At 59.7% G+C, this 12104-nt stretch overlaps 1 long non-coding RNA gene across 1 annotated transcript; it reads right to left on the bottom strand.

The window, feature by feature from the left end:
* Positions 1 to 2962: 2962 nt before the first annotated feature.
* LOC125752552 (uncharacterized) lies at positions 2963 to 9878 on the bottom strand. Its single transcript, XR_007402365.1, has 3 exons — positions 9595 to 9878; positions 6906 to 6991; positions 2963 to 5267 (listed from the first exon to the last, which is right to left on the bottom strand). It is a non-coding gene; the product is annotated as an uncharacterized LOC125752552 (long non-coding RNA).
* Positions 9879 to 12104: the final 2226 nt, after the last annotated feature.

Raw genomic sequence — 12104 nt, 5'->3', positions numbered from 1 at the left:
CTCTCGTTCCTCCTACTTTGTTTAACCAAACACATACGCCGAATGTTCTCAGCTTGGACTGGACAAGGTGTCCTCCCTAATCCAAACCAGTGCTTCTCTTTGGCAAGGGCTCCCTGTGAATCTTCCTACCCGCCCCTCCGGAGCCCCATCTCTTTGAAAGCCAGCCTCGGGCTCTCGCACCTGAGGTTTTGAGTCACTGGAGGTGGTTCCCAAAGGACCAGAGCAATGAGATCCATCTGACCAAAGCCAGATGCCATGAGAAGTCCTTGGCCTTGGAGCCAGCGCCCAGAGCGGGTGTCTCCCCGGGTGATTCGGCAGCAGCTGGGCAGGGGCTGGGTGACACACTTCCAGGGTCCCTTCCAGCGCTAGGGTTCCTCGCATGTGACCTTGCCTAAGAATGAGGATGTGCCCGAGTGACAGCAGCATGAGCGTCTCTGAGTGTGCCTGCGTGTGCACGCCTGAGCATGTGCTCCCACGAGCGTGTTTGTGTACGTGACTCGAAGTGTCCACCTAGGGTGGCCGTCTGTTAGCACACGGCATTGTGAGTGTGACCCGAAGTACAGACGTCTGCGTGTGCGCGTAAGCAGGAGTGGGGGCTTGCATGGGTCTCCGTGTGCCCACGCGGCTGTGACCGGGCGCGCGCGTGTGCAGCGGGGAGGGGTAAGGAATTCCAGCAGCCCGACGTTCACACCCTGCCCTGTTGCGGTGGCCTCGGCCCTGCCGGGAGCCTGGCTGGGACTCAGAGGATTTTGGACCCTTTGAAAAGGCGGCATCCCGGCCCCTTGTAGTCACCCAGACAGACCCGCCGGGTGGGGAAGAAACCCGAGCCTTCGGAGGCTCCTGTGGGCCTAACTCGGTTACACGCTCATTACGCAGCTTCTCCGCTGTGGGGGCGGGGCAGGAGGCCGGTGTCCCCCACCGCTTCCAGTCCTGCAGCCACTGCCCCCCCACCCAGTGTCCTCCTTCAGGGTGTGGGGAAAGGCTGAGGGAGGGAGCCTCAGTCCCGGAGGGGGAGGAGGGCCCTAATCAGAGGGAGGGCACTGGAGGGAGATGCCTGTGGCTGGGTGTTTCCTCCGTCCCCCCAAAGGACGGGGATGAAGGCAGCGTGGCCCGCTCTCAGCCCCCACCAGCCCCACGCTTCGGGAGGCCAGAGAGGCCGGGCAGGCCCTCCTCGAGGGCTGGGGGCACAGCTCAGAGCCGCTCTGGGAAGTGGGAGAGGCCTGGCCGCTCTCCCCTCACACGAGATGCACAGTTACTCACACCCCCAAACCTTCACAATTAGACGTGTGGTTTGCAAAACCCAACGCCAGCCTAATGAGAAGCACATTGTCTCCCAGAGGAAGCTGGAGGGAGAGGAGAGGGCAGCTCCGCACCCTGCTGCCCTGGGGAGGGCCTCCAAGCCCGAGGGATGAAGGGGAGGCCAGCCAGTCCCTCTGCCCTTCCCCTCCACCCCCTACCTCACCCCCTCCCCCCGCAACAGGGTCCCCAGGCCTTCGCCTTCCCTCCTGGGGGGTCATTTGGGAGCCAGATGTGGAGCTCTGGCCTCCGCGAGGGAGGGGAGCAGAGGGAGCAAGACGGGGAAGGGCCTTTGGAAGCAAACAGATGTATACACTGCAGTTGGGCTCCGCCACTTGCACATGAGCTGTGCGATCTTGGGCAAGTTTCCGGACCCTTCCGAGCCTCCTCCGTGCCAACACCCCCATGCCCAGGGGTTGCCCGAGGATTGAAGTAGATCCTTAACTCAAGTATGAAGCGGTGCCCGAGGCAGGAGGCGCTTCACACTTGGACACTCCTCAGGGAGCAGAGCACGGGAGAGACAGACACAGGGTGTGTGTCAGGGCGGGGCGGGGCGGGGGGGGGGGGTACTTTTTAGCTAATGAGGCAGCAGGCCGGCGGGTGGAGGCCAGGGCTGGGTGCTCAGACAGGAGGCCTCTGGGAAATCCCGCTGTGCCCCCCAGGCTCCCTCAGGGCGGCGGGCAGGTGCTGGCCCCCCTACCGGGGATCCTGGAGGAGAGACCCCCCAGGCTCACTCCCTGCTCCGTGATTTACCAGGTGTGACCAGGACCAGCCGGTCCCCTCCCCAAGCCACGATTTCCTCCTCTGTAAAGCAGCCAGGATCCGGGTCCTACCTCTCCCAGAGCTACGACAGTCCTACCTCTCCCAGAGCGGCGACGGGAGGAGGACCATAAAGGGCTCCCGAAGGTGCCTGGGTAAGCCTGCAAAGAAATTCCTCTCTCTCTCTCGCTTAATCTATTTAAAATTATCTGATATCCCGACACCTGAGTAGTTCAGTGGTTGAGTATCTGCCTTCAGCTCAGGGTGGGATCCGGGGGTCCTGGGATCGAGTCCTGCATTAGGCTCTCCTCGATGAGCCTGCTTCTCCCTCTGCCTCTCTCTCTGTGTCTCTCACGAATAAATAAGTAAAACTAAATAATAATAAAATGATCTGATATTTACTGATCTAATCCCTTTACATACCGTATGGTGTTTAACCCTTAAAATACCCTAGGGGCAACCCAAACGTCCGTCAGCCGGTCGATGGACAGACCTACGGTTCACCTGTAGGCAGGGTAGTCAGCACGGGAAACAGGGAGGGCTGTCACCAGCCACTGAGACCACACAGCGGATGTGCCCGCGGACAGGAATCCTCCAGAAATGCAAGTCTAGAGAGACAGGAAGCAGATGAGTAGCTGCCTGGGGTTCGGGATGGGAACAGGGAGGGACGACAAATGGGTAGGAGGGGTATTTTGGGGGTTGATGGAAACATTCTGAATTCGGACTGTGGTGCTGGTCGCACAGCTCTGTGCATTCACCGAAGACCATGGGATCCGACACCTAAAGCGACTGGGGTTTACAAGCGAATTTTCTACCTCGGCAAAGCCATTTAAAGGACAACCTATAAGATGAACATTATTATCTGTTTCGTGCTCAAAAAAAAAAAATCCACAGGCAATTTCTGGAATTCACTGCCAGGTCTATTTACTTCGAAAGCCCAGTATCCAAGTCCTTTCATTTGGGAGATTAAAACAAAAAACAAAAAAAACCCCAAACCAGACAAACAACCTGAGGTGGACGTTCTGAGTCCCGTTTGCTTTCCGCTCAGTAGTCAAGGATTGACACACGGAGGTGAGGTGAGGAGCGAGGAGCGGGCACCGGGCCCCAGAGACTGTCCTTCCCTGCCCCGGGGTGGGGGCAGTGGAGGGGTCCCCAGGCACCCGCCCCCACCCCCATCCCCACCCCCCACACAGGCGGTATGGACCATCCATTCATTTATTTTTCACCCAATATACTGTACGTTTAAAGCCGTGTTCTGAGCGCCTATCAAATTCCAGGCTTTGCACGCAGTATCCTACAGACGTATTTCTGTATTTCACGATGATGCCACGAAGTAAGAACTGTCATTTCCAGCTTGCAGATGAGGAAACAGAGACTCAAGCGGATGCAGGAGCTTGGACAAGGCCACACGACCGCTCACCAGGTGGGCCTCCAGAAGCAGGTGCACGTCCAAAGCCGCCTCCTACTTCCCACTTGGCCAAGCTACCTCCACTCGCCTCCCCCCCCAGCTCTTTCTCCCTGTCTCTCGAAGTCTCTACGTCTACCTCTTTCCGTCTGTCTTCCCAGCTCCCTCTTCTATCTGCCTTTCTTTGTCTCTCTTTGCTTGCCTCTGTCTCTCTCTCTGTCTCTGTGTGTGTGTCTCTGGCTCATTTATTTTTTAATAACCACAATAATGAGAAAAGCTCCTTTCCGACCCTCCTGGGGAGGGAGACAAAAGGAGGGGAGTTCAGGAAAGAAGGGGAGGGATAACCTCCCCTCTTGCTCCTGAGAAATTTAATAAAGGGCCTGAGAAAGTGCTGGGCTCCCCCAGCCAGTACCCTGGGAAAGGGGGCGGCCCCCCTCCCCCACTGCAGACACCAGCTCTGCACGGGCCCGGGGGTCAGGGGAGGGAATGTCTCCGTGCTGGGCCCCCTTCTCCAGCTCACAGGCTTTATCTCTCCCCTCCCTGCTGGTGGGAGCAGTTCCCCCTGCTAATCCGCCCCTGAATATGGTCCATACCAGACTCCCTCCCCTTGACCCAGACCTGCCTGCTTTCCCAGGAGAGCTGCTCAGAGGGGAGAATCACTCATGAATTGTAGCCTCTGGACTCACAGGAGGTCAGGCGGTCCAGCCCCTCCCTGCCATGTCCAGGCCAGCTCCCCACAAAGCTGTGCCCAGCCCCCCACCAATGTCTGGCAAGAGGGGGCTGGGCCCACCCACCCCCATCCCAGCCTGCCAGGAACACCATGCCAAAGTGCTCAGCTGACTCCAAGACCCTCCCCACATATGCCCTGGCACCCCCTGGCACCCCCCTGCAGCAGAGAGCCCCAGATCCTGGAGATCCTGGGAGGGAGAAGCCTCAACCCTCGCTTCTGCCCCCTTGAGGACCAGCATGGGCGAGATAAGGTCATAGGCCTCACCCTCCAAGGGTGACTGGGCAAGCGGCCCAGCAGGTCAGAGGGGGAAGCAGCCCCGGGGCCAGTCTCAGGGTACGGGAGGCCAGGTGTGGGCCTGCAGCCAACGTGGAGGAGCCGTGGGATGGGTAAGAGGAGGCCAATTCAGCAGACAGAACGACGGTGCAGGTGGGCACGTCCCGCTCGCCAGCCAGGAACCCGCTCCAGGGCAGCCGGGGGCCCCGAGGCCACCCCGGCATCACCATCCTGCTGCTCCCAGGTGTCTGGGTGGCCCTTCGTCCATCAGGAAACCGCAGTTTGGCAAAGCTGACAGCGTCTCCCACCTGCCCAGGAACCGGAAGAAGGGGCGGCCAGGGCTCCTGGGCCGGAGAGGGGGGTGGACCCCAGGACTGAGCATGTATTCACACAGTCGTTGGCTCACTCCACGATTCCTGCTGCTGAGCCCCGGGGGTGGAGAACACTACCGGCTTCTCCTCAGGAGGCCCGCCAAGCACCAGGTGCTGCGTTAGCACATGGTCTCACTAGACTCTCACGGCAAGGCCACACGCTATCTGCTCTTCAAAGATGAGGAAATCGGGGGTCCAGAGAAGTTAGGTGGCTTGCCTAAGGTTACACAGCCAATCCAGAAGAGTGACAATTCGGGGCGCCTGGGTGGCGCAGTCGGCTGAGCGCCCGGCTCTTGATTTTGGCTCAGGTCGTGGATCTCTCAGTTGTGGGATCAAGCCCCACGTCAGGCTCTGTGCTCAGTGCAGAGGCTGCTTCAGGTTCTCTCCCTCTCCTTCCCTCTGCCTCTCACTCATGCTATCAAATAAACAAAATCTTAAAAAAAAAACAAAAACAAAAACAGACACCTTGGGGGCTCAGTGGTTGAGCGTCTGCCTTTGGCTCAGGGCATGATCCTGGGGTCCTAGGATCGAGTCCTACATCAGGCTCCCTGCATGGAGCCTGCTTCTCCCTCTGCCTGTGTCTCTCATGAATAAATACATAAGATCTAAATAAATAAATAAATAAATAAATAGATAGATAGATAAATAAATAAATAAATAAATAAATAAATAAATAAATAAATAAGAGTCCCAGTTCAAGCTTGGCACTGAATGGCTGGGAGGGGCACGTGGGTGGGAGCCACGATAGTGCAAGAGGGTGGCAGGGATGGCTTCCCCTGGGGCTCAGGCCTCCTTCAGTAGGACCTGGAAGGCAGAGCGGTGACCTCACAGGCTCTGTCGAAAGATCCCGGCTGCTGACAGGCTCTGCTCGGACTAATAGAGCTGCCTGTCCACCCGATCGCATCTGGGGGCGGGGGGGGGGGTGGGGGCGGGGGGTAGCTGGCCACAGCCCTCACCCCCGCACACCTGGGCGCCTCACCTGGGGCCACGGGCAGGGGAAGGGAGGAACGGCCAAGAGATGGAAGGGGAGACAAGCACACCAGCGGCTCCCAGCCTGCCTCTGCGCTGTGCCACAGCCTGCGGGGGTACCGAGGAGGCCGCTGGGCAGCTCCCCGCCCCACCTAGGGAGCCAACAATCTGGCATTCTAGAGCCTTCTCAGGGAGCTGTGGCCATGAGAAGTGGAGGTGGGCACTGAGTGCAAGGCAGACAGGCCAACAAAGAGTATCTGAGCTTCACCGGCCCCTCCCTTGGGCTGTCAGACAGACAGCATGCGAAGGGAAGGCCTGGCTGATTCCTTTTCTTTTTTCTTTTTTAAAGATTTTATTTATTTATTCATGAGAGACACAGAGAGAGGCAGAGACACAGGCAGAGGAGAAGCAGGCTCCATGCAGGGAGCCCGACATGGGACTCAATCCCAGGACCCCAGGGTCATGACCTGGGCCCAAGGCAGATGCTCAACCATGGAGCCGCCAGGCGTCCCTGATTCCTTTTCTAAATCCGCAGGAGCAGGGGCACCTGGGTGGCTCAGTCGGTTAAGCATCTGGCTTTGGCTCAGGTCATGATCTCAGGGTCGTGGGACGGGGGAGCTCTGTTCCCAGCAGGCAGTCTGCTTGTCCCTCTGCCCCTCCCCCTGCTCGTTCTCTCTCTCTCTCTCTCTCTCTCAAAGATGAATAAAATGTTTTTTAAAAATTTTGCAGGAGCAAAAGCCAGAAAAGAAAAATATTTCCCAAACACCCACCCACCCCACCCCCGGGCAAAGCACTATGTGCCTAAATTTTAAGACCCTTCCTTCTTCTCTCGGATGATTCCGATCCTCCAATCCTCCAGGACTGGAATGATAACTTGCATTTTAAAAAAGACTCTCAGGCCCAGAGAGGCAAGGAGCGTTGCCTGAAGTCACACAGCAGGTAAGGGGTAAGGAGCACCGTGCAGAGGCTGCTATGCCCCGGCTCCTGGTCTGGGGCGTGGAGGCCCGGCCCGCCCCCCCCCCCCTGTGTATGCAGGTGTTGGCAAAACTCGTGGGGCACCGGGTGGGTTGGGCACCCCTCTCCCCCCAGGGGCAGCTCCTACCTGGAGTTCAGCGCCTGCCCCACGGCGGCCGGCGGGCAACGGAGACTCTTCAGGACACGTGTTTCTACTTTCACTGGAGTTGGGAACTAATAGCAGAAAAAAAAAAAAAAAACCTGTGAAGCCGCTAATGGGATAATGGAGAAAGTATTTATTTATTTTTCGAAGGAGGCCTGTGTGGACCGGGGCAGGCTCAACGTGAGGCCACGGAGGCAGGAGGTCAGCCTGCTGTTAACTGGGATTAGGGGGATAGTGCGGAATGAGGGGGTTTCCAGGGCAGAGGCTGGAGGCTGGAGGCTGGAGGCGGGGGCTGGCCTGGCGCTTTCGACCTTGGCTCCCCCGCGACGGAGCAGACAGGCTGGGCACGAAGGCTCAGGGTGCTCCAAGGCAGGGGGAGTTCGTGCTCCCAGCTTCCCTCCACTCCCCCCTGCAGGCCCCCAGAGGCCATTGGGCCGCTCCACCCCTGGGCACGGTGCCCCCGGAGCCCCCCAAGGGAAGGCCAGGTCTCCCCCACCCCACGCACAGCTCCAGGCACAGGTTACACTGCTCCTCCTGGGGACCGTCCCCGGGAACCTGGTTCCGCTTGGTACGCGTCCTCTTCGAGAGCCAGCCACCAGCAGCCTCTGTCCCCAGTCCTCAACTGGCTGTGGACATCGGTCCAGCCGGTCCAGCCGAGGGCGCTCGCCGAGGGCGCTCGCTGCTCTCGGACCTTGGGTCCTAACCTGCTTAGGATCCCCGCGGTGCTTGAGCTCAACAGGTGCCGGGGGGCGGGGGGCGGGGGGCAGCCCGGGGCTTCCAGCCGTGATGTGGGGCAGGTGCTCAGAGGCACAGGGCGCAGTGTGACCCCAGGCCCTCCCGCACTGCGACCCCTGCCGCCCTGTCACTCTCTGACTTGCAGACATTCTGACTCGCATTTCTCCCGGAATACTGCAGTGTCCTCCACGGTAAAAACCAAAAAGCACTTCAAGGTCCCTGCTGTCACCCACTCTGTGCAACTGGGATAACCCAGGGCCCAGGGAGAAGAGACTTGTCCAGGGTCACCCAGCCTGGAGGCTCACTGACTGCAAGTTCCTTGCCTCCTGGTCCGGAGCTTTCCCACCCCCCACCCCGCCCCCGCCTGAGCACTCACCATGTCCCACCCCCCACCCCCTGGCAGAGCAGCCACCATGACTTCAGGAAAACCAGAGAGGTCACAAAGGTCCCTTCCAGCAGGGAGGAGGTGGGAAGGAGAGCATGGTTTGCAGCTCCCCACCCCGCGAAGCTGCTGCTTCCCCTGGGCCACCCCAAGGCCTGCGCACAGGGGGTGACAGTGGACACCACAGGGGGCATAGGGAGCCTGGTGGCGGCCCGTCCACAGTCCAGCTGTAGTGGGGGCCGCTCCTGCCCAAGGCCCCTGCTTCCGGCCTTTGGAGGGTGAGCAGTCCAGGCCCAGGTTCTGGGGTGTTCCGTGCAGGCCAGGCTGCCCTCATTTCAGCGCCAGCCTGGGAAGGCCAAGGCTCTGGGGCCCCCGGCAGGCATCCCGGGACCCCGCCGCCTCACACCGTGCACCCACAAGCACCTGCCACGCTGGGAAGGCCTGGCTGCCGCAGCTTGAGGGCTCCCCCCCTTGCCGATGCCTCTCCCCCAGGGATGCTCTTAAGGCTCTGGTCAGAGGCAGCCCTGCCTGGCCAAGCCCCACTCACCACAACTACATTCTATTTCCTCAGGAACATGTGCTTGACATTTGTCGGTTCCTTTTCCAACCCGCCCCCCCACCCCCACTTGCTATCCTGCCCTGGTCCCTGGTGCCGTCTTTGCCTTGGGGAAGTGAGGAGAGGTGTTTGGGGAGGGCGCCCGCCTGCCTCCATGCTGCCTGGCTCTGGGACAACAGGCTTAAGTTATTCTTGGAGGTTTAGGCAGACATGGCAAAGAACTTCCTGACCAACGGGGGCTTCAAAACTGGAACAGAAGCCAGAGGATGATGGTGAGATCACGGGCCCTGGAGACAGTCCACGCGGGCTGGGTGTGGGTGCAGGCAGAGGGGCTGTCCAAGGCGGAGGTAGGTTACCACTTAGGGGCCCCCAGCCTACACCTGCCCACAGGCCCAAAGTCTGCGTTTCACCCCTTTGACAAAGGGCATCTGTGGGGCATCTACTCTGTGCTGGGCACCCACCAGGTTCTGGAGAAGAGCAGAGAACGAGAGACGGGGAGCCTGCCCATCCTAGGTCATGGACAAGGAACCGGGCGACTTTGAGATACGTGTCGTAAGTGACAGGGAATCAGTAGCTGATGACAGAACACGTGAGCCAGCTGAGAGGGAAAAGGGGAGGACTTCCTGGAGGAAGAGAGAGTGGACTAGAAAAAAAGAAGGAAGGCCCCAAACAGAGGAAGAACCTAAAACGATGTGCCTGCGCCCTGCTGAGATACACCCGGAAGCTCAGCTGGGCTGGTGTCAGGGAATCTTGGCCCTTTCATGGCGGATTTTTTTTTTAAAAAATGGATGGCCCAGCAGAGAGAAAAATAAAGTCACCGGATCACCTGAGTGACAGACCTGGATCGACGTCCCTATCAACTGTACGTTTGTAGCCTAGCGCTTGCAGGGTGTCAGGCATACTTGGTTGGGGCCTTTCGTTCTTAGGACAATTAAGAGAAGCAGGTGAACATCCCCCTTTACAAACGGGAAAACCAAAGCTCTGAGAGCCAAGTAGCTTACCCAGCCTGGAATGCTGCTCCTCGGCTGGCGATACAGCGCTCTCTCCTCTGCACCCCATGTGTTCCCCGGGGCCTGCCCCAAACCGGGGCGCTGGGGTGCAAACAGCTGCCCGGGCGAGCTCTGGGAACGAAGCCGCTCCGGGAGGGGAACAGTGACTCGCCAGCAGGATTTATGTCCCGTCCGGGGTGGACAGTTTGGCTGCTGTATGAAAGGCTGAGCAGAGCTCAAAGATGGAACTTGTTCCCATTAAACGATTGCAAATGTCAGGCAGCACGGCCGGGGAGCTCCTTGCGCACGCACCCAGGCGGCTGGAGGCCAGGCCGCCCGGGACGAGCATGCCCGCTGACCTCATGGTTCCCCCTAATGCAATTAGAGCCCGCTGGGAGACAGCGGTTCCGACGCGGAGCCTGAGCATCGTGCTCTCCGGGGGACGCGGGGCCCCTCCCTGCCCAGAGATGGCGCTGGGACAGAGGGTGTTGTTCTAATTAATTGACTGCAATCCGTGCCAATGCAGATGGATGCAGAAATTACCTGCAGATGTGACTGTGCACAACCATTGTAACTGTCTGGGCTGTCACGCAGGCTGGGGAGCCAGGGCCTCTCGAGCAGGGTTCATTCCGAGCAGCCCCCTGCCTCCGGGCAGGGCAGACTGGTGCCAGCCTGAGCTGAGGACCGTAGGGCCTCCTGGCCTCCCCACCGGCACTCCCTGGGCCTGCGGGTCCAAAGGCCTAGCTGGCAGGGTGGGACTCCCCAGTGGTGCTGGCTGACGGCCTCGTGGAGGGTTCTGCAGGGGCACCTGCAAGCAGGGTGCTGTGCTGTGTGCACCCTCCTGCCCCGGGAGCCCAGTCCTCCCCCTCGCGTGCTGCAGAGCCCCTTCCCTGGGTCTTTGCATCCCTACGCGTTTTTGGAGCGTGTGAAACCAGATGACACAGTTTGGGGTTTTCCCTTCTATATGTAAAGACAAGCGATGGCCGTACTTCCCACGCTGATGACACAAGATCCCCGAGAACACTGATTGATCGATTCATTCATTCCGGTGCCCGTGAGGCTCCCGACTCTGTTCCTCTTGCTGGGACGTAACAGGCTCAGCCCTGGCCCCTGTTCCGGAGGAGCTCACAGCCCAGGAGAGGAGATGGATGTACAAATAGCCGGTTGCCGCAGAGCGGGATGGGCTCTTCCCCCGGAGGGTGTGATACTGGGGGGACTGAGATGAGGGAGGCGGCATGGCTTGGTGGTCAAGGAGGCTTCAGGGAGGAGGTGATGTTTCAACTGAGCCACAGAGGCAAATAGAACCTCCCCAGGGGGACACAGGGAGAAGGACTTCCCAACAGAAGCCCCCAACCCTCCCATCCCCCACCCAGCAGAGCCCAGGAGAGGCCTGAACAAAGGGGCCTGGGGGAGGGGGGACCTCAAGAGTGCGTTGAGACATTAACAGGGGTTGGGGGGTCAGCAGGCTAATGAGGGGCCATGAAGATCACGCTGGTCTCATCAAGAGTTTGGGTTTCTACCTGGACACCCTGGGAGTCTGAAAGACGCCAGGGGTAGGAGGACCACATGGTTAGAGCTCTAGTTTATTTGAATTAAATTTTTTTTTTTTTTTAGATTTTATCCATTTACTCATGAGAGACACAGAGAGAGGCAAAGACACAGGCAGAGGGAGAAGCAGGCTCCCAGCGGGGACCCCGATGCGGGACTCGATCCCAGGACCCCAGGGTCACGCCCTGAGCCAGAGGGAGACGCTCCACCGCTGAGCCACCCGGGTGTCCCAAGGGCTCTGTTGTAGAGCGACTGTCTTGGCAGAGGGTGGACTGGCAGGACGGAGCCCGGGGGCAGAGACAGCAGGAAAGGAAAGACAGATCTGTGAGGGGTGGACAGGGCCGCCACCCTGGGACCACGCTGCAGCGGGGTGGGGGTGCAGAGTGGGGAGCAGGTAAGAGGAGTCCAGGCGGTGAACCTGGAGCCTGGAGGAGGGGGAGGAGGGAGAGGGATTGTGCCGAAGGCGCCCCCTACCCCCCCTCCTCTGCGGTCCCCACTGGGGAGCCCGGACGGCTGCTTTAGGAGTTCAGGAGTAGGGTGAGGGCTTCCCTTCCCCCAGCATCCATTTCCCCACACCAAGTGGGACGTTAATTCTCACCCTAGTCCCTCTTCCATCCATTCCCTCCCAGTGAGGACAAGACAACTGGGAAAAACTTTCAGGGAAGGTACTAGAAGCTCTTTGAAGGGAAGCACTTCTTAAGTCAGTGTGCCGTGTTTTCTGAGCAACCTCCCCCCCCTCCAGAGGCCACTCTGGGTGCGGGGGCAGGGAGGTCCCCAGCCAGGTTTGCCGTGAGACCAGCCTCCTTGGTGGCCGTCCACACCTCCCTCTCTCTTCAAGCCCCCACGGGCTGATCGCCCACAGCACACCACCTTGCTCCTACCTGCCACCCAGAGGGTGCCCCCTCTACTCCCTGTGCTCCCCCCGAACCCCTGTGACTGCCTGGCCGGGTCCTGAGCTCCGGGGCTCCGTGTCA

This window comes from Canis lupus, chromosome 15, assembly GCF_003254725.2.
Source record: "Canis lupus dingo isolate Sandy chromosome 15, ASM325472v2, whole genome shotgun sequence".
NCBI classification, from domain to species: domain Eukaryota; kingdom Metazoa; phylum Chordata; class Mammalia; order Carnivora; family Canidae; genus Canis; species Canis lupus.
Note: the sequence above shows the minus strand (reverse complement) of the source record. Positions and strands in the feature narration are given on the sequence as shown.